Source organism: Tamandua tetradactyla, chromosome X (assembly GCF_023851605.1).
Source record: "Tamandua tetradactyla isolate mTamTet1 chromosome X, mTamTet1.pri, whole genome shotgun sequence".
Classification (NCBI taxonomy): domain Eukaryota; kingdom Metazoa; phylum Chordata; class Mammalia; order Pilosa; family Myrmecophagidae; genus Tamandua; species Tamandua tetradactyla.
Window position 1 is genome coordinate 21153948 of NC_135353.1, and position 22386 is coordinate 21176333.

Below are 22386 nucleotides of genomic sequence, written 5' to 3' on the forward strand. Positions count from 1 at the left end.
GGTCTAGTTCTAGTTGTGTCACTGACATGCTGGCAAACCCTTCGCAAATCACTTTTCCTCTCTGTGACTAAGTTTTTCCAAAATCTGTACAAGGGGGAAGTTGGATTACATCATCTCCAAGGCCACTTTCAGTTCTAGCAGTGGGTAATTCTGTGTTGTATACACAGGCTTCATAGCTAGACCAGCTCTGATGATCATCAAATGGTTCTTTCTCTTTCTGCCACGTGCCCGCCTCAGACCAACCTGGCTGTAATTTAAGAAAATACTTAGCAAGAGGCTGGTGTCAATGAGAAGCAACAAGCTCAGCCCACATAGAAGAACATTTGCTGCTGCATGGCATTTTCTCAGCTAAACAGTTTCCAGACACATCTGCACAGCACCTAAGACACAATCAACAAGAAAACACACGAACTTCGTAGGTGGCCTTGTCAAGATGTTTAAAAACCTTCTAGGATATAAACTCACCACATCTATCCACACTCACTGCCCTCCCCTGCCCCCCTTCCAAAGGCATGAGAACCCTTTAAACACCAGGCCCTACCCTGTTTACAGCAATCCACCAGCTGAATCCTTAGGCACATCCTTCCCTAAAATCAATTCAGTTCTGCTCTCTAGGTCCTAGGCAGGATATGCCACAGGCATGATGCAGGGGCATAAGAACCCTGGCTTAGAAATTGGGACACCTAGGTTCTAGTTCTAGTTTGCCACTTCCTAGCTGCGGTTCTCCAACTTGTTCTGATTGCAAAGAACCTGGAAGACACAGGGATATTTGTGGAGCACCATAAAATAATGACACCCATTTTTGCTAGCAGAAGTTTTTAGCTTTATTATACATGTACATGGCTCTCTAAATCTGTATTTATTTGAAGGAATGGTACAAATGAAGAGCTTGATGGATGTTGATACAATTTGCAGAAAAGGTAAAGGTAAACCCAACATGCAGGCACTGCTGTGGTGACTACAGAAGTCATCCTATGGCTCTGGAGAAGACAGCATAAGAATTAGCTCTCATCATCACAGTTTCCTAGCATGTGCTTGTCAAAGAAACACTCTGCCAAGCCAGAATCCAGGGCCCCAAAATTTATATTTTAGGTAGCACATTATCTCATTTAACTTGTACAGTCAGTTTACTTGAAAACCATAGTCACATGGAATCTTGAATAAAGCATGAATCTTGGTTTGTACAGGTTAGAGTGATGCCCCGATATATACCAGAAAAAATTGGGCAGAGATTAAAAAAGTATTTGCAAAGTCCCCTTAGGGGACTGGTGAGAAAGGAAGAAATACTAAAATACCCCATCTGGGGAATTCCTGATATTCTTGCAAGCACTGGAGACAACCAATACAATAGGCTCAGCCCTTGATCTTGGGGCTTGACCTTATGAAGCTTATTTCTACAAAGAAGAGGCTAAGCCTATTTATAATTATGCCTAAGAGTCACCCCCAGAGAATCTCTTTTGTTACTCAGATATGGCCTCTCTCTCTAAGCCAACTTGGTAGGTGAATTCATGGCCCTCCACCCTACGTGAGACATGACTCCCAGGGGTGTAAATCTCTCTGGCAATGTGGAACTTGACTCCCAGGGATGATCTGGAAACTAGCATCATTGGAATGAGAAAACCTTCTTGACCAAAAAAAGGAAGAGAGAAATTACACAAGCTAAAGTCTCAGTGGCTGAGAGATTTCAAACGGAGTCGGGAGGTTATTCTGGAGGTTATTCTTATGCATTATATAGATATCCCTTTTTAGTTTATGGTGTATTGGAGTGACTAGAGGAAAGTACCTGAAACTGTTGAACTGTGTTCCAGTAGCCTTGATTCTTGAAGATGGTTGTATAAAGATATAACGTTTACAATGTGGCTGTGTGATTGTGAAAACCTTGTGTGTGATGCTTCTTTTATCCAAGGTCTGGACAGATGAGTTTAAAAAAAAAGGATAAAAAATAAATAAATGATAAGGGAAGATGAAGGGTGAAAACTGGGAAGATTGAAATACTGTGGGTCAATGAGAAGGAGGGGAAGGGGTATGGGATGTATGAGTTCTTTTTTTTTCTTTTTCTGGAGTGATGCAAATGTTCTAAAAATGATCACGGTGAAGAATACACAACTATGTGTTGATATTGTGAGCTATTGATTGTATAATATGGTTGGACTCTACCTATGTGGGTGTCTCTCAACAAAAATATTTTTTAAAAAAAGAATACAGGGCCTCCATCTGGTGCAAGTTGGATGGATAATCACCTAATTCTTTGATGGACTTCACCGGCTAATTCAAGTAATGTGTTTCAATGAAGTCAGGTAAATGGGGGTGGTTTTTGTCATTGGCCAATTTAGGCAGTTCCAGTAGTGACTGATTCATGCTTTTGTTCAAGTGTAACACGCACTCCATTGCATTCAGCTCACTCTCCCAGTCATCCTGCTCTGGTGTCTTGATATTCTGAAGAAAGATTCGACTACCTCATTGGTTCTGCAGCTTCATAAGTTTCTCAGCGTGTTCCCTCTCCTCATGAGATTGGTGAAGAAAATATTTGACAAAATTCTTCAAAGCCACATCACCACAGTCAAAGTAGTAAAACATTGACAGGTAGACATAAAAGACATAGCGTACCAGGATGATCTGGCAGTTGATGGCAGCCTTTGAATCCTGGCTATAGTTCTGATGTACCACCAACAGAAACATGGTCATCATGGAGGGCAGTGGAGGAGAGGAGGCAGCAGCTGCACCATGCTGGAGCAGTGGCAGAGGGCTGCTCAGAGTGGTCAGTCACTGTCTGCATCTGTATTATTTTAGAATAATAATATCAGTCCCTGGAATATCCCTAAGATTATATATTAATATTACTAAGTTTTCTATTCTACTCATTTGCTAGTTCCTTGCTCATTTTTCATCTACAATCACCCAACGTTGTAAGGCCTTACATGATCCATTCCCAAGTCTGCTTCCTTACATTACCACTCTCCTTCTTGCTCACTCTGCTAGCCACTCCGGCCTCCTTAGAGTTTCTAGAACATTCCTAGCATATTTTCCCCTCAGGGTCTTTGCATTTGCTATTTTCTCTTCATGGAATTATTGTCCCCTTAACTTCTCTCAGGTCAAATGTCACCTACTCATTAGGGCTTTTCCACCAAATATTCCTAAATCCATCCACACTTCCTATCCCCTTTGCCTATTTGCCCACTATCTTTTTCTCCATAGTTCTCATCACTAAATGGCATGCCATATAATTTATTTATCTTATCATCTCTCTTCTCCACCAGAATGTAAAATTCCAAAGTTAGGGATTTTTGCCTCTTTGTTTGATTTTTTTTTTTTTTTGCTGCTGTTTCCCCAGTATCAAAAACAGTGCCTGGAAAAGAGAAGCACTCAGAAAATATTTCTTGAATGAATGATCAGTAGGAGACACCTAACGTTTAATAAATATTTATGGGAGAGAGAGAGGATTATAGGAAGATGACAAACTAGGGAGCTCCAGGACTCAGTCTTTCTACCAGGACAACTATTAAACAGGTAGAACTGTCTGAAACAACTATTTTGAAATTCCATACCCAGAAGAACACAGTACAGCATCCAGGGAAGAAACGAAGGAAGAGGCTCATTAAGTAAAGACCTGTAAATTACTCTCTCCAGTGATGGTTACCGGTGTCCATCCCCCACTCTTGAAGCAGGTTGACTTGGAGTTGAGTTCCTGGTTAGCTCGCTAGAGACAGAAAGCAACATAAAAATCCTCTTCCTCAAGAAAAGGGTGGACAAGGCCGATCACTGATCATGGCTTTTAATTAGTGACTTTGGATCGCTGGGGTCCTGGCTCTAAAAGTGGTCACTGTTTCAATCCACCCCCGACAAAGGCAGCAGTGGAGAAGACTTAGAGACACTATTGTTCCTCATGGATACAGGGAACAGTTAGTTCCCTGCATTGGGTGGGCAGTTCAAGAAAACTCACTTTTGGGCGTCCATGAAAAAAGCTCTTAGCACCCTTCCTGATCCCTTCCTCAGTGCACTTTGGAGACACTCTGCACTCACTTCAGGCGTCCCTGGCCCTGTTTTGAGGAGGAAAAACTAACTTGAGGAAAGTCCTTCCATGTGCCCCTCCACCCAGAATTTGCCCCCCAGGGAAAGGAAACTTGATGCAGTGAAAGGAGTGCAAGAAACTAGAGATAGAGAATCTGGGACAAAGGCTTACTGGCTTCAAACACCTGGGAGAAGGAGATCTGTCTCCTGGGAACTGAAGGGAGAGCCAAACTCCTGTAAGCAAGGTAACTCCAAAACAGCTAGTAAACAAATCCAAGGACAAAACAGAGGCCCAGAAAGACAGGGAAATTCCTGAGCACTGCATTCCCCTTGGGCAGACCTTCCTGATAGGAGGACTGATGCTCAAAAAAATCTCTACCTTATCACCAGCTGGGGACAAAATCAAGAAGCAGACATCCTAGGGAGTAAATCTTTTTTAGTTAACATTTTTAAATATTAAAATGTTCGGTGTGCAACAAAAGAGTGCAACGTAAACAAGGAAACAGGAAATGATGGCCCATCCAGTGGAAGAGGATAGAAATACAGAAAACGCGTATGAAGTAGATGAGAATTTGGACAAACCAAACTAAGCACTTAAGAGAACGATCTTAAAATGTCCAAGGAGGTAAAGGAGAATATAGAGAAAGAACTAAAAGATATCAGGAAAACAATGAATGATCAATACGACTGTCTTAATAAAGAGATAGCACAAAAGAACCAAACAAAACTATCAGAGTTGAAGAACACAATTAACTGAAATGAAAAATTCCAAGAAGATTTCAAGAGTGAATTGGAGCTGGCAGAAGAAAGAATCAGTGAATTCAAAAACAAAATGTTTAAATGAGTCAGGCTGATGAGCAGAAACAAAAAAGGAACATAAAAAGCATAAATAGCCTAAGACACCTCTGGGACACCATCAAGCATACCAATACACTAAATATTCTGGGAGTGCAAGAAAGAGAAGAAAGAGAAAAGGAGGTGGAAGGAATATTCAAAGAAATAATAACAACTTCTCAAACTTAGCAAAATATGTGAATACGTACACCCAAGACTCCCAGAGAACACCAAACAGGATAAATATGAAGAAAAATACACTTTATCATATATGTTGATCACACTATCAAATACAGACATATTGATCACAGTATCAAATACAAATAATCAACCCTCACATTTATGGTCAACTGATTTTGGACAAGGGGACAAAGAATAGTCTCTTCAATAAATGGTGCTAGTGAAATTGTATTACCAATTACAAAAAAATAAATAAATAATAAAGGAGGACCACTACCTCACAGCTTATACAAAATCAACTCAAAATGGATCAAAGACCTAAATATAAGAGCTAGAATTATCAAACTTCTAGAAGAAAATGTAGGGAAACATTTTTTGGATCTTCCGTTACACAATGGTTTTTTAGACTTTACCCGCAAAGTGCAAGCAACAACAGAAAAAATAGATAAATGGGACCTCATCAAAATTAAGAACTTTTGTACCTCAAAGGATTAATCATGAAAGTAAAATGACCACCTACTCAATGGGAGAAATCACACATCCAATAAAGGTCTAATATCAAGAATACATATAAAATGTAGAATGGTATGATGTCTAAAAAAAAAAAATGGTCAGCACAATACTGCCTAATTGTAATGTAATTATCGTGGAACGCTGAATGAAGCTGCATCTGATCTATAGTTTTTTTGTTTGTTTGTTTTGTTTTTTTTCTCTTATATATTTTTGTACTTTTTATTTTTATTTGTGTTTTCTCTCTGTGTTATCACTTTATTTCTTTTTCTGTTGTAGTGCTATTTCTTTCTCTAAATTGATGCATATGTACTGAGAAATGATGACCATACACCTATGTGATGATATTAAGAATTACTGATTGCATATGTAGAATGGATTGATTTCTATTGTTGTGTTAGTTAATTTTTTTAATTAATAAAAAAAAAGAATACATATAAAGAAATCCTTCAACTTAACAACAACACCACAAACAACCCAATTTAAAAATGGGCAAATGATTTGAGTAGATATCTCTCCAAAGAATATATTACAAATAGCCAGAAACATATGAAAAGATGCTCAACCTCATTAACCCTCAGGGAAATGCAAATCAAATCAACATGAGAACTATTTCACACCCATTAGAATGGCTGCTATTAGAAAAAAAAAATAACAAATGTTGGAAAGGATGCAGAGAAATAGAAACATTTATTCATTGCCAGTGTGAATGTAAAATGGTACAGCCATGTGGAAGACAGTTTGGCAGATCCTCGTTGTGCTGCGTATAGAATTACCATATGACCCAGCACTTCTGCAACCAGGTATATACACAGAAGAATTGAAAACAGGGACTCTAACAGGTATCTGCCCACTGATGTTGATGGTGGCACCTTTCACAATTGCCAAAAGATGGAGCCCACACAAATGATTAAATAAACCATTCATTGATTTGCTTAACCAATGAATGGGTAAATACAAATATGATATATACATACAATAGAATGTCATTCAGATGTAAAGTGGAATGAAGTCCTGATATGTGCAATATGGATGAACCTTGAGGACCTAATATTGAGTGAAATAAGCCAGACCAAAAAAAAAAAAAAGAACTAATACTGTATGAACTCACTGATTTGAAATAATTTAGAATAAACAAACTCATGGAGTCAGAATCTAGAATTGGATTACCAGGGGGCAGGATGGAGACAGGGAATGGGAAATTAAGGTTTAGCATGTACAGGGCTCCTGTTTGGAATGATGAAAATGTATGATAATAGATGGTGGTGACGGTAGCACATTGTGAACATAATTAACAGCACTAAAATATATATTAAAAGGGGAAGTATTAGATTTTATATACGGTAATAGAATAATTAAAAACAAAATCCATGCAGAGTGCATGGGTAGTTCAGTGGTTAGAATGCCCGCCTTCCATGCAGGAGATCCGGGTTTGATTACCGGACCATGCAACCCCCCCAAAAAAAAAAAACCACGCATCTAAACTACACAGACAGTGAATCCTAAGCATTGACTATAGTTGATAGTACAATTATAAAAATATACTATTATCAATGGTAACAAATGTTCCACACCAAAGCAAGTTGTTAATATGGTGGTATATGGGAATTCTATATTTTATGGGTGATTGTTCTGTAAATCCACAACTTCTCTAATAAAGAAAAACAACTTTTAAATATTTATGGGAGAAAAAACCTATAATTGAAAAAATATATCACCTTTTTCTGCAAAGTGGGAGAGGCTTCCATTATTCTCGCTGAGCAACAGACACTTCAGTCCAGCTCAAGAAATACCAGTGATCCTCAGAAGGGAAGCTTGATAGCCACAGTGTAAATGCTTTCTGAGGGCCTCATTGTGTGTTCGCTCTTGGATTGACTAATCCCATCAGTTGCCTTCCCATCCCCATGTCATGTCAGAGCTCAGGAGTACTCTAGAGATAGCAATAACCACAGAGAATGTTTCCTGAATGCTTTGTGCATGAAAACGTGTTAGCACTTTTGGTGACGCTCACAAGCACCCAGTGAGATGAGCAATATTTTATCCCCATTTGTTAGGAGAACAAAATGAGCCTCAAGAGGTTTTATGCTTCTTGCCCAAGTGCACACAACTAGAAGTGGCAAGGTGAGACTTTAAAACCCTACCCTCCTCTCTTATCTTCTGATGTCTGAAGCTCCAGCCCCTTCCCCAAACCTGTAAATTTGTGTTTGGAGATTAAACTGTGTTGATGTGACCACAAAGATAAGGATATATCTCCACTTGCAAAGTCAGTTTTTCTTCATGTCCAGAATGAATGAGGCTGATTCAAATGAAGAAAAGTTGGGATATACATAAATATATAACAACAAAACAAAAAGAAAACTGTTCAAATTCTGGCTCTGTAATTTACTGAAGCAGGTTACATAATCTGAACCCCAGTTTCCTCGGGTGTAAAAAAATGGAATACTATTTATTTCATAGCATTGCCATGAAGATAAAATGAAACAAATATAAAAGAGCAATAAATTTCAATGTATATTGTAAAAAGTAGTTCTAGAACAGATTTCAGAGTTTTGTATGGGTTACAGTTCCACAATATTGCATTTTTCTTTCTAGCTGTTCCAAGACACTGGAGACTGAAAGAAATACCAAAATAATGATTCAACCATCATACACATTTGTTAAATCCTATTTTCTCTGTTATAACGCCTCCACCTTTGATCCTTCTCCCAATCTTTAAGGGGTTTTGGGCTATGCCATTCTAACTTTTTCATGTTGGAAAGGGGTGTTGATAATATGGGCTAGGGGAATGGAATTAATTGATGTTCTTGGAGAGGCTGGCCCCTCTGGATTTAAGGAATTCTCTGGCCTAGGAAACCATCTGGAGGTTGTAGGTTTCTGAAAAGTAATCTTAGTGTGTGAAACTTTTGTAGAATCTCAGAAAGAGACTTAGTTATTCTTTAGGGTTGACTCTTATGCTTTAGCGTGGCCTCTAGAATAGCCTCTCAACTCTATTTGAATGCTCTTAGCCACTGATGCCTTACCTTATTTGTTACAGTTCTTTTCCCCCTTTTACTCAGGAAGGCATTGTTGATCCCACACGAGATGACAGGGCCAAGCTCATCCCTGGGAGTCATGTCCCACATTTCCAGGGAAACTTTCACCCTTGGATGCCATGCCCCACAAAAGGAGGAGGCTAATGATTTTCCTTGCAGAGTTGGGCTTGGGGGGGGAGGTGCACAAATGGGCATAGGAAGTTTCCTGGAAGCAACTCTTAAGCTTCGTTATAGCCAGTCTTAGCTTCTCCACTACAGAAATAAGTTTCTTAAAGGCAAGCCTCAAAATCAACGGCTTGACCTATTTTCTTGGAAGTCTCCAGTGGTTGAGAGGCCACCCAGCATTTCCCAGATGGGAGAGTCCCTCAAGGGGCTCAAGCATACCATATTCTGAGATGTACCCAGGTATTGCATTAAACCATACAGGGGTACAAGACCTCATTCCCATTCCATACTCCAGGAGATTGGGTTGTTTAAATGAGCTATCCAAAATTAAAATTTAAGAATAAATAAATAAATAAATAAATAAATAAATAAATAAATAAATAAATAAATAAATAAATGAGCTACTCAGACAGGTAGATTTAGATTGTGTGTTACAGGAAATTTAGGTTCTAGATATCATAAATCTCTCTGCCTTAGGTCTCATATAGTAGGTGGAGGTCTAGAGTACATCACTGTCGTCTTTCACCCTGTATTAGTATTTACCTTAGTCCCAGGCTTACTGGCTTCATTTTTATCTACAATTGAAGCCTTGTCTCTTCTTTGGTTACTTTGTTATTTTATATAGCTATGCTAACTTTCAGGACTGAAGCACTTCATTTCTGAGTCATAGGTGTCACAGAGTTACTCAAATTTCCTGGGAAATACCAACTGAAACACATATAGCTTAGTTGTCTCAGAATCTAGAAACAGACTTACAACTTCAGACTAATTGTGACTGCTATAAGGGTTTACAATCTAGGCTCCAATTTTCTTATAAGTATTTTCTGAAAAAGACCTTGGCATATTTCTTCTTTTGTTTCTGGCTTATTTTTTTTTAATATTTTTATTGATTAATATCCACACATGTACAATCCAAACATATTCTACAATCAAGGGGTTATAATATTATCACCTAGTTGGGTAGTCTTCCCCATGATCATTTTTAGAACATTCACATCACTCCAGAAAAAGAAATAAAAGACTCTCATTGACCCACAGTATTTCAATCTACCAAAATTTTGCCCTCCATCTCCCCCATTATTTATTTATTTATTATCCTTATTTTTTTTAATTATTCATCTGTCCATACTCTGGATAAAAGGAGCATCAGACACAAGGTTTTCACAATCACACACTCACATTGTAAAGCTTTATAGTTAGGCAGTCCTCTTCAAGAATCAAGGCTACTGGAGGATAGTTCAACAGTTTCAAGTACTTCCCTCTAGCCACTCCAATATATCATAAACTAAAAAGGGACATCTATATAATGCATAAGAATATCCTCCAGGATAACCTCCTGGCTCTGAAGTCTCTCAGCCACTGAGACTTTAGTTTATCTCATTTATTTTTTCCCCATTTTGGTCAAGAAAGCTTTCTCATTCCCATGATGCCAGGTGTTGGCTCATCCTAAGAAGTCAGATTCCACATTGCCAGAGAGATTTACACCCCTGAGATTTACACCTTTCAAGTTGGCTTAGACAGAGAGGCCGCATCTGAGTAACAGAAGAGGCTCTCTGGAGTTGACTCTTAGGCATAATTATTCATAGGCTTAGCCTCTCCTTTGCAGGAATAAGCTTCATAGGGGAGTGCTCAAAGTTTGAGGGCTCAGCTTATTGGATTGGTTGTCCCCACTGCTTGTGAGAATATCAGGAATTCCCCAGATGGGGAAGTTTAAGATTTCCTCCTTTTCACCAGTCCCCCAAGGGGTATTTGCAAATACTTTTTTATTCTCTGCCCAAATTACTCTATGATATATCTGGTCATCACACAAACTTGTACAAACCAACAAGATTCACACCCTATTCAAGATTCCATGTAATTACGGTGTTCAATTAAACTGACCATACAAGTTAAATTAGATAATGTGCTACCCAGAATATAAATTTTGCACCAAATAAACATTTCTTCCTTTGGTCTCTCACAGAGGTTGAAGTTGAAAATATGGGTCATACCATCCTTTACCCAGTATTCTGACTTACCTTAGTCCTATCCAGATAAGCTTCATTCATATATCTTTATGAAGTCTGATCACTTTTTCAGCTTTTCTAACAGTTGATGAATGGGTAATGCTGACTTTCATATCTTTAGTGCTCTAACTCTGAGTATTAGGTGTCACATAAATACCCAAAGTTCCAGGGGACAATGAGTTTATATAAAAGTTGCTCACTATCTCAGAATTTAAAAATATCAATTACAACTCCTAATTATATGTAACTTCTGTAAGAGTTTACAATCTGGGAACCTTTACAATAGGTGTTTCTAGCTTATTTTGCACAACACATTGTCCCGAACGTTTATTCAATTCGTTGCATGCCTCTCAACACTGCTCCATTTTGTAGCCACACCCTATCCCATCATACAAATGTATCACACTTCGACACTCTGTTTCTCAGTCAGTGTACCCTTTGGCTCCCTCCATCTATTGGGCATTATGGATAATGTCCAAGATAAGCAAACCATGTCTTATAGTATCCTCACTTGGTTGTACAATCAGCAGCACTCTCAATTTTAGACAATTTTCATTGGTCCATAGACAACTCACAAACACAGACTCACCAAACATCAAATCCAAAGTACCCCTTATCATTCATCCCTCCACCCCCCAACTAGTTGCCCTGGTAGTACTGTGATATTATTGATTTCTTCCTCTTAACTATCAGCCATAGCACCAATTTTAGTTTTCCCCCTATACTGCTCTACTGTTGACTCTTTGTCCAATATCAAACCTTTGAAATGGTTCATATGAGAACTTACCTATAATTGTAGACTTAACCAGTGGGATATATGGCACTACACATCTCCTTTCAATCATATTCACCTTCAATATGGCAATGTTACTACTTATAACCCTAATTATTAGTTACCATCACTTCTATCTATTCCCTTGCATTTATGTTCAACCTCATTGGGTAGGCTTCTCCCATCTCTAGCTACTGTGTAACTCTAGTTCTGCTATATTCTAAAGTATAACCTTTGAAATTACTTTTACCAGAGTCATAATAGTGAAATCGGAGAGTAACTATCCTTTTTGTGTCTGGTTTATCTCACTCAGCATTATGTGCTCAAGGTTCATCCACATTGTCATATGCTTCAGGACCTCATTTTCAGTCTTACTGCTGCATCATATTCCATCATATGTACATGCCACATTTTGTTTAACCACTTGTCTGTTGATGGACACTTGAATTTTTTCCATCTGTTGGCAATTGTGAATGGTGCCACTATGCATATCAGTCCGCGAATGTCTGCTCATGCACAGCTTTCAGCTCTTCTGGGTATATAACAAATGTGGAATTGCCTGGCCATCAGGCAACTCAATATTTAGTTTTATGTGGAATCCCCAAACTGTCTTCCACAGCAGCAGAACCATTATACATTCCCACCAACAGTGAATGAGTGTTCCAATTTCTCTACATCTTCTCCAATATTTGTAGTTTTCTGTTTGTTTAATAGCAGCCATTCTTATAGGTGTGAGGTGATAGCTCATTGTAATATGATTTGCGTCTCTTCTAGCTAATGAAAATGACCATCTCTTTGTGTGCTTTTGAGCCACTAGTGTTTGCTTTTTGGAAAAGTGTCTATTCATATCCTCTGTCCATTTTGTAATTGGGTTGTTTGTTCTTTTGTTGTAGAGCTGTATAATTTCTTCATGTACACAAGATATCAAGCCTTTATCCAATATGTGGCTTCCAAATATTTTCTCCCATTGAGTTGGTTGCCTTTCACGTTTTGACAAAGTCCTTTGAAGCACAGAAGTAGATCAACTCTACTTGATCTTAAGGAGTTCCCATATACTTATTTTTTCTCTTGCTGTTTGTGCTTTGAATATAAAGTTTAAGAAGTCACCTCCTATTACTAGATCCTGAAGATGCTTCCCTACATTTTCTTCTAGAAGGTTTATGGTATTGGCTCTTATGTTTAGGTCTTAAATCCTTTTTTTTTTTGCATTGGCAGGCACCGGGAATCGATCCTGGATCTCCAGCATGGCAAGCGAGAACTCTGCCTGCTGAGCCACTGTGGCATATCCCTTTAATCCATTTTAAATTAATTTTTGTATAGTGTATAAGGTAGGGGTCCTCTTTCATTCTTTTGGCTATTGATATCCAATTCTCCCATGCCCATTTATTGAAAAGACTATTCTGCCCCAGTTCAGTGGATTTGGGGATCTGATCAAAGATCAATTGTCAAAAAAAATTGGTGATCTATCTCTGTACAATGTGGCCACTGTGGCTTTACAGTAAGCTTTAAAGTCAGGAAGTGTTGGTGCCCCCATTTAGCTCTTCTTTTTAAGTGTATTTTTAGCTATACTGGATCTCTTTCCCTTCAAAGTAAATTTGGTAACCAGTTTTTCCAAGTCTTCGAAGTAGGTTGTTTGGATTTTGATTGGTATTGTATTGAATCTGTAGATCAATTTGGGTAGAACTGACATCTTAATGGCATTTAACCTTCCTATCCATGAGCATAGAAAGTCTTTCCATCTATTTAGGTCATTTTTTATTTCTTTTAGCAATATTTTGTGGTTTTCTGTGTACAAGTCCTTGACATCCCTGGTTAGGCTTACTCCTAGATACTTCATTATTTTGGTCACTATTTTGAATGGAATTTTTTCCTCAATTGTCCCCTCAGAAGGTCATTACCTGTTATAGAAACATTGCTGATTTTTGTTCATTAATTTTGTATCTACCACTTTACTGAATTTGTTTATTAGCTCAAGTAGCTTTGTCATACATTTCTCAGAGTTTTCCAAGTACAAGATCATGTCATCTGTAAATCATGAAAGTTTTATTTTTTCCTTTCCAATTTGGATGCCTTTTATTTCTTTCTCCTGTCTAATCACTCCAGCTAGGACTTTTAGTAAAAAGTTGAATAACAGCAATGACAACTGACATCCTTGTGTCATTCCTGATCTTAAGGGGAATGCATTCAATTGCTCACCGTTATGTATGATACTATGGGTTTTTCATATATGCCCTTTATCATATGCAGGAAGTTTCCTTCAATTCCTACTTTTTGAAGTGCTTCTATGAGGAAAGGATGCTGAGTTTTGTTGAATCCTTTTTCAGCCTCAATTTATATGATCATGTGATTTTTCCCTCTCAATTTGTTAATGTACTGTATTATATTGATTGATTTTCTTATGTTGATCCACCCATGCATTCCTGGTATAAATCCCACTTGGTCATCATGTGTAATTCTTTTAATGTGCCTTTGGATTTCATTTGCTAGTATTTTGTTGAGAATTTTTGCGTCTATGTTCATTTAGGGGATTGGTCTGTAGTTTTCCTTTCCTGTAGTGTCCTTATATCATTTTAGTATTAAAGTGATGTTAGTTTCATGAAGTGACATAGGTAGCATTCCTTTTTCCTCAATTTTTTTCTGGAAGATTTTGAGCAGAATTGGTGTGAGTTCTTTTTGGGATGTTTGATACCATTCCCCTATGAAGCTTTCTGGTACCGGGCTTTTCTTTCTGGGAGGATTTTTGATGACTGATTGAATCTCTACTTGTAATTGGTTTGTTGAGGTCTTCTATTTCTTCTCGAGTCAGTTTAAGTCATTTGTGTGTTTCTAGGAATTTGCCTATTTCATTTAAGTTGTCTAGTTTGTTGGCATATAGTTCTTCATAGTAATCTCTTTTTTTTTAATTTCTTTAGTATCCATGAAAAGGACCCCCTCTCATTTCTGATTTTATTTATTTGTATTGTCTCTGTTTTTTTATTTGACTGCCTAGCTAAGGTCCATCAATTTTATTGATTTTCTCCAAGAACCAACTTTTGGTTTTATTGATTCTTTCTATTGTTTTTTGGCACTTCAGTTCACTTATTTTTGCTTTAATCTTTGTTCTATTTCTTATTTTGCTTGCTGCAGGGTTAGTTTTCTGTCCTTTCTCTAAATTCTCCAGGTGAGCTGTTAAGTCCTTGATTTTTGCTCATTCTTGTTTCTTAATATAAGGCATTTAGAGAAATGAATTTTCCTCTCAGCAATACCTTTGCCATATCCCATAAGTTCTGATACGTTGCATTCTCATTTTCATTCATATCCAGATATTTACCAATTTCTCTTGCAATTTCTTCTTTGACCTGCTGATTATTTAAGCATGTATTGTTTCATCTCCATATATTTGTAACAGCTTTAGTTCTTTGGTGATTGTTAATTTCAAGCTTCATTCTGTTGTGGTCAGAGAAAGTGCTTTGGATAATTTCTATCTTATTAAATTTGTAAAGACTTATTTTGTGTCTGGCATATGATCTATCCTGAATAACATTCCATGAGTACTAGAAAAGAATACATATCCTGGTGTTTTGCAGTGTGATGATCTATATATGTCCATTAGATCTAATTCATTATCATATTGTTTAGGTTTTCTATTTCCTTGTTGATCCTCTGCCTGGTTGTTCTATCTATAGCGGAGGATTGGGTATTGAAGTCTCTCACTATTATTGTTGAAACATCTAATCCTCCCTTCAGTTTTGCCAATGTTTGTCTCATGTACTTTGGAGCTCCTTGATTTGTAATATAAACATGTATGATTGTTATTTCCTCTCGGTGAATTATCCCCTTTATTAATACAGAGCCCTTTTTTGTCTCTTATGACATTTTTACATTTAAAGTCTATAGATATAAGTCTAGCTACTCCTGCTTTCTTTTGGTTACAGATTCCACAGAAAATCTTTTTTCATCCTTTCACTTTCAATCTATTTGTGTCCTGGGTCTAAGATGCATCTCTTTTAAACAGCATTTATATGGATTATATTTTTTAATCCATTCTGCCAATCTCTGCCTTTTAATTTGTGAGTTTATTCTGGTAACATTCAAAATTATTACTGTAAAAGCAGTTCTTGAATCTACCATCTTGTTTTTCAGTTTTTATTTGTCAGATCTTTATGTTCTTTTCCTTCTCTTTCTTTTTATCCTTTAAAATACCCTTCTGGTACTTTTTCATTCTTTGCCCTCCTCCAGACCTCTTTAACCTGTCTTTTTTTTTTTTTTTTCAGCTGACCAGATTTCCTTTACAATTTCTTGTAGGGCAGGTCATTTACTGACTAGTTCTCTCAGTCTTTGTTTGTCTTTGAAGATTTTATCTCTCTCTCAATTTCAAAGGATAACTTTGTTAGATAAAGATTCTTGGCTAGAAGCCTTTCTCATTCAGGATTTAAATTTATCATACCACTACCTTCTTGCCTCCATGATGCCTATTGAGTCTTCAAAACTCAGTCTTATGTGTTTTCCCTTGTATGTAGTAGATTGCTTTTCTCGTGCTGCTTTCAGGACTTTCTGCTTCTCTTCAACATGTGATTGATTAGCATATGTCTTGGAGTAGTCCAATTTGGATTTATTCTATTTGGGGTTCATCAAACTTCTTTGATTTGTGTATTTACGTCTTTTATAAGGGTCAAAAAGTTTTATCTGATTTTATCTTCAACTTACCTTCCCAGGCCTTTACTCATCTCTTCTCCTTCTGGTACACCAATGATTCTCGTATTTGTTCACCTTTCCTTGTCCGTCACTTTCCTAAGACCTAGTCCCATTTTTTCCAACTTTCTTGCAAATTGTTCTTTTATGCATTCTAGTTGAATTGACCTGTCTTCTAGCTCAATTATTCTTCCTTCTAATTCTCCAAGTCTGCTATCATGTGTCTGTAGTACATTTCTAATTTTTTCTCCTGTATCTTTCATTTCTGTGAGATCTACCATTTTTCTATTTAATCTTTTGAATTATTCTTTATGCTCTTCAAGTGTCTTCCTGATATGCTTAATTTCTTTATAAATATTCTTGAGTAGTTGTTCTGTATTTTGTGTTCCCTCCAGTGTTTTGATTTGTTCATTTGAGTGGGCTATTTCTGCCTGGATCTTCACATGCTTTGTGATTTTCTGTTGTGTTTTGGACATTTGATTATCTTAATAAGGTTATTTTCCAAGTTGGTTTCCTTCACTCATCTAAAATTTTGTATTTTCTTGGTTTTGCATTAAAGGTTCCATTTTGCACTTGGTTTGTTGGTAATTCCCCATAAAACCAAGGCCTGGATCTCATTTGGAGAGTACAATTCTACTTGAGGGTGTATTAAAAGGCAAGCAGGGTGCAAAGATAGTTCACTGGCAGAATGCATACCTGCCACACAGAAGACCTGGGTTCAATTCCTGGCCATGATCCAAAATAATAATAATAATAAAATAAGAATACTTTTTTAAAATTCAGCAATAGTAGTCCCCAAAGTCAGAAGGAGGCATCCCAAGATTTATTGGGAATGAACACAGACTGGTGCCCACAGAAGAAAGAAAAAATAAATATAAATAAATAAAATATAAATATTTTATAAAGTGCATATAAATAAAAACAAATAATAACAAAATATAGAAAAATATATATTAAAATAGCAAACAAACAGCAAAACCTAGGCAGATAGGGACTTTGCCATATGGCACTTACCGCTTCTTCCCAGTAGGTAGTAATACTGAGGCACTTCTTCCCCTCAGGCCTGCCCCTCTCCAACTGCAGTGGTTGGCTGGGAAGATGGCATGCATGGTGAGGGGACTGCTCCTAGTGCATGGTGGTGGGACGGCTGGTCCCAGTGCATGGGACAGGGGAGTCAATCACAGTATCTGGAAGAGCAGCTGATCACAGTGCCCGGTGCCTGGTGGATCTGCCATTCACTGTGCCCTATGAGTTGACTATTTGTGGCATCTGGCCAGGTGACTCCTCCCAATGCTTGGGGATGGGGCTTTTCATGGTGGCTAGGCATGCCTCTGGTCTCTCCATGTGCTGCTGACTGCAAAGCCATATAAGGAGGTTACTCCAGCCAGTAGCTGAGGCAAGTTGGAGAGGAGGGATGGTCAGTTCCCTCTGATCTGCACTTCACCATACACTACTGCATGCCCCTAGTTCGGGGCATGGCTGATCAGATCCACCCTGCTCTCCCCATCCTGATGTCCCTGCCTTTCTCCTCCCTACGAAATACTAAAGACCCTCTTTGTTCACTTACTCCCCCAGAACTGCAGTCTTAGTCACATTTACCTTGTCCCCTACCTTGTTCTATGGAGCAAGGGTGAATCCAGCCTGCCCTCTTTTGCAATATTCCTGGAAGTCCCTCTCCAAAGTTTATTTTTAAAGCATCATTCTGTAAATGCAAATAAATGTTTGTAGACATCTGAAGATGAATACTGAAATGAGAATATTTAGTAAAACTTCTATCTTAGATAATGCCATAACAATAATTCTTCAAATTTATCCAGTGCCTTTGTTCTAAGCAGCTTAAAGAGCTCTGAAACCATTATCTCATTAATGAAACAGCACATTCCTAAACTAGAGTATCATAATGTGGCTGGTTAGTGGTGTCAGCAATTTCACTTTGGAAACCACACACTGTTACTGGAGGTCTATTGGAGAAAATGAAATGATACAGGAAAAAAAACCCCACATATACCTCAATGTTTAAGTCTTAATACAAAAGATGTTCTCCTTCAAAGTTGTCTGTAGTGATTACACTAACATTCTATATGTTCTTAATGCACATATAAGGAAAGAATCCTGCAATTTCCAGAACTGATCATCTCAAGTTCAATGGAAATAACAGCAGATTGCTGTCAAAAGACCTGGTTCTTGTGAAGGCGTTATCTTAAACTTACTGTGTATCCTACTGTGTCTTTTTCTCTCTGGACATAACTGTCTTCCACAAAAAATGGCGATCTGCTCATTATTTTTATCAGACTTCTAGTAGGCACCTGAAAGATTCCATGAGAGAAAATTTTTAATGTACTACTGCTAAGAGACACACTCGAAAATAGCAGGGCTAGTAAATCCCTTCTGGATCTGAAGTGAATCTATGAAAATAATAGTATCTTTAAAATACCTTAAATTTGACTTTGTTACTGTTAGAAAATTGAGTCAACACCTGTGGATAGCAAAGAAAAGTTCCTTTTCTCCATACTATGAAGGTAGGTTTGTATAGATAGAAAATTGCTCTCCAAAGCTTTCCAGAAGGGATATTTGATTCCTGCTGACTTCCTTGCAGCAGCATAGACAATGGGCTCAGTGATTTATTTCACACCCAAGTAACCATGGTACCAAGTTGGAAGGGACTAGTGTGAATCATTACCTTTATTCCAAAGTTTTTATAGTGGAGGATAAAGATAAAGAGAGAGGTGAAAATGTGATTTGCACTTGAAATACTTCAGGAGTAAAGTGGCTTATAGTTATCATGAACTAAGTTTGCCTTCTGGAAACACATTAGCCAGAAGACAGTTTGAGCTATAATAACCTCTCTCATAGTCCTTGCATCCATGTCTGAGATTTGACAGAGCCAAACCCACCTCTAAGTGTAGGAACTGAGATCTTTTCCCCATGATTTCCGTCCATACTTTTGGCTTACATGTAAGACTCTCTATAGAACTGGAGACAACCTGATATCCAGAAAGATGAATCTGCTATGGGATTACCTTGCCCACCATCACCCAGATGTGAAAGAAGGGATTGAAGTTTTCTTTTTAGAACTAGTCTCTTTTCCCAGATTGAAAAAGTTTACAAATAATTCCCACTGGAAAAGAAAAAAAAATGTCACAAAAAGGCAGAACTCGTTGAGGGGTGTGGGAAACTCGGGGAAAGGGAAAAGGAGCATGGAAGGGACAAAAGTGTTTGCCTTGTTCTCAGAGTAGGAGAGGGCAAGATTTTCAGGGTCTTGTATTCAAGCTTCTGTACTGGGAGATTGTTTTATGAAGGCGCCTGTGGTAAAGACCTTCCTCAAAGGGGAAGGTTAGGTTGCCATGGGAATCTTGGTTCTGTATGTCTCTGGTTTGAATGGAATGTATAAACGTTGCTTAGGTAGAGATTTTACATAAATCACTAAATATACTTTAGGAGATCTGAAGAATTTTCTTTAGCAGTGCATTTCAAAACAAGTTAATTTCTCACTGAAAGGCCTGGTTTGTTAAAGAAGCAGGGATGCATTGTGACTTTTCAGGAAGGCCTGACCAAGCACTAGAGAATCTGAGTTTTAGTCTTTGCTTGGTCACTTACTAGGTCTGGGATGCTGTACAGCCACAACTTTGCTGGGCCTCAGCTTTCTCACCTGTGAAATGAGGATAATAAAACCTCTCCTACAGGGTTGTTTCCAGCATTCTCTCAACATGGAAAAGCAAAGGTGGAGCAGGGAAGAGAATATTGTGTCCTGCCTCGAAGAGTGACACAACTTCATCGTGGGTTTTTATTTTTTATTTTTTATTTTTTGGGGGGAGGGTGCATGGTCTGGGAATCAAATCCCTGTCTGGATTCCTTCTTTTGATAGATGAGTTCTGAAAGGTCAAATGACCTGCCCAAGTTAACACAGCTACAAAGTGGTAGAACTTGGATTCAGAGCAAAATCCATATGATTTCAAGTTCAATGCTCCTTCCTTCCCACCAATTGTGTATAAGAGGAAAAAAGCGGGAAAAGTGACAGTATAAGTTAAAGTGGGAAAAGCTTATTTTAAAAATGTCTGTATCTGTTATGTTGCAATATGCACACAATCATAGCATGGATACCACAGACAGTCTTGAAATTTCCAGAGAGATTTAACATTATTTTCCTATAAAGCAAAGTATTCTAAAAACAGCGAGTGACGTGGGTCAAATAAAGTAGAAAAGATACATACATCCTTATAGTTTCATGAGTTAGTTTAGTAATTAATTAAATTAAATTAAATTAAATTATAATTAATTAAATTAATTAATAATAATAATTTATAAAGATAATTAATTAATTATCTTTAAAGATAATTCCCATTATCTCTCTTTTTTTTTGCAGCATCTGTCATTTCATTAAAAAGGAAAAGTCCCTTTTTAGATATTCCAACATCTCAGGATAATTCCCCCATTATCTCCAAAGGAACATGATCATTTGTATGGAAACAAGATCAACTAGAAGCTTTTAAGGAAATCTATACATTATTACATACAATTGATCCATAATAAGCAAAGCTCTTTTAATGTTGTTTTCTTCTTAAATAAAAAGAACCTAACTTTAATCACCAACCAGTTTTTTAAATGCAGCATCATTGCTTATTCTTTTCATGTTTCTCTACCCTTTAAAATGTCCTTTTCCTTTCCCATGACAAATCAAAAGTTTTATATAAAATCCATCATAGCGAAAGTAAAGTTTCAGTTATACATTTTTTTTATTCCATGATTAAGGCTGTTTTTGTTATGGTAAATAAGTACGTCCTAGATATTCAGAACGCCTCTTTTTTGTTTGTTTGTTTGTTTTTTTGTTTTTTGCATGGACAGGCTCCAAGAATCGAATCCGAATCCGGGTCTCCAGCACAGCAGGCAAGAACTCTGCCACTGAGCCACTGTTGCCCGCCCCAGAAGGTCTCTTTTAAAAATGCTTTGCAAAGTCTCTTGAGGAAAATAATCTGTTCCTAACCTTTATTTTCCACCTATGTGATTCTTTCCTCCAGGAATCCTTGGACCAAGTAGTACAAGATAAGCTTTGTAACAAAGTTGAGTGAGCTGGACTAACTCTGCCCTTAAGTAAATGAGTGGCCTTTTCAAGAAGATACTCTTGTTGGAAGGGAAAGATGTTCTGCACAATTAATGTTTGCAAGAGGGTCATTGAGTAGGTCAAATTTTAACCGGTGGCAATATATCACTCAACATCCAATGGCGAGCTGATGAAAGCATTTGATTGGCCTCGGCCATATGAACCTAAAAGAGAGGAATTTCTGAACCTTGCAAGGAGAGAGGAACAGTGGGGGACAACCTCTAAAACAGCTGTAAAATTTGGCAGCTATAAACTGCAAACTATTCTATCCTTCTTAAACCAATGGTTAAACGAGCAAGTACCTTTAGCCAACCACTCTTCGTAGGTCTGCTGACCAAAAAGGAGGTTCCTTTGTACAGTATGAGAAATTTAAACAATTTATTCTAATTCTGTACCTGAACTAAGTCATTCAGAGCCTCAAAATAGTAGGATCTGTTAGTCCCCGAGACACGGACTCTTACAGAAAGATGAAAATCAACATGGGGGTGCATATTTATAGAATATCAGATCTAGAAGGGAACCCCTCCTCACAGTTTTTCAGATGAGGAAACTGAGGCCCCAAAAGGCAACTTGCCAAAGTACACAAAAGCTTCCTCATGTTTCCAGACATTTTCATTTAGTTAGTTTTTCTCATTTTCAAAGGCAAGGTGCCAAAATGCCTTCAATATTAAAACTAACTCTCTCTACCTACTTCTTGGCTTTATTTCGAGAAGCTGCATAGAAAGCAAATCCCCTCCCCCACCCTCACCAGAATCCCCTGTTTAACAGTTCCTGTTTGCTCACTAACCCCTTCCAGCTTTCTCAGTCTCCTCCCCTCCACAAGGGTAGGTCCAATTACTTGGCAACCCACTTAGCATAGCAAAGAGCCGAAGTCCAGAAATGTTGTGTGGAAAAACCAGAGGAGCCCCAGTTGGTGCTTTGTTTCTCCCAGCTGTGCTTACTTCCCAAGCAGAGTTGCAATCCCCACTGCTGTGGCTTCCCTCCGGTTTGGGAAGGGATATTATTGCGTAGACTCTAGGCTTTGTGTATACTATTATTACATAATTTTGCATTGTACCTCAAGGCAAAAAATGTATGAAGGAAAAAGGCTACATCTCTCTTACCATTCCC

At 37.8% G+C, this 22386-nt stretch overlaps 1 pseudogene; it reads right to left on the reverse strand.

Moving 5' to 3' along the window:
• Positions 1 to 1001: 1001 nt before the first annotated feature.
• On the reverse strand, positions 1002 to 2685 carry LOC143671701 (ferritin heavy chain pseudogene; annotated as a pseudogene).
• Positions 2686 to 22386: the final 19701 nt, after the last annotated feature.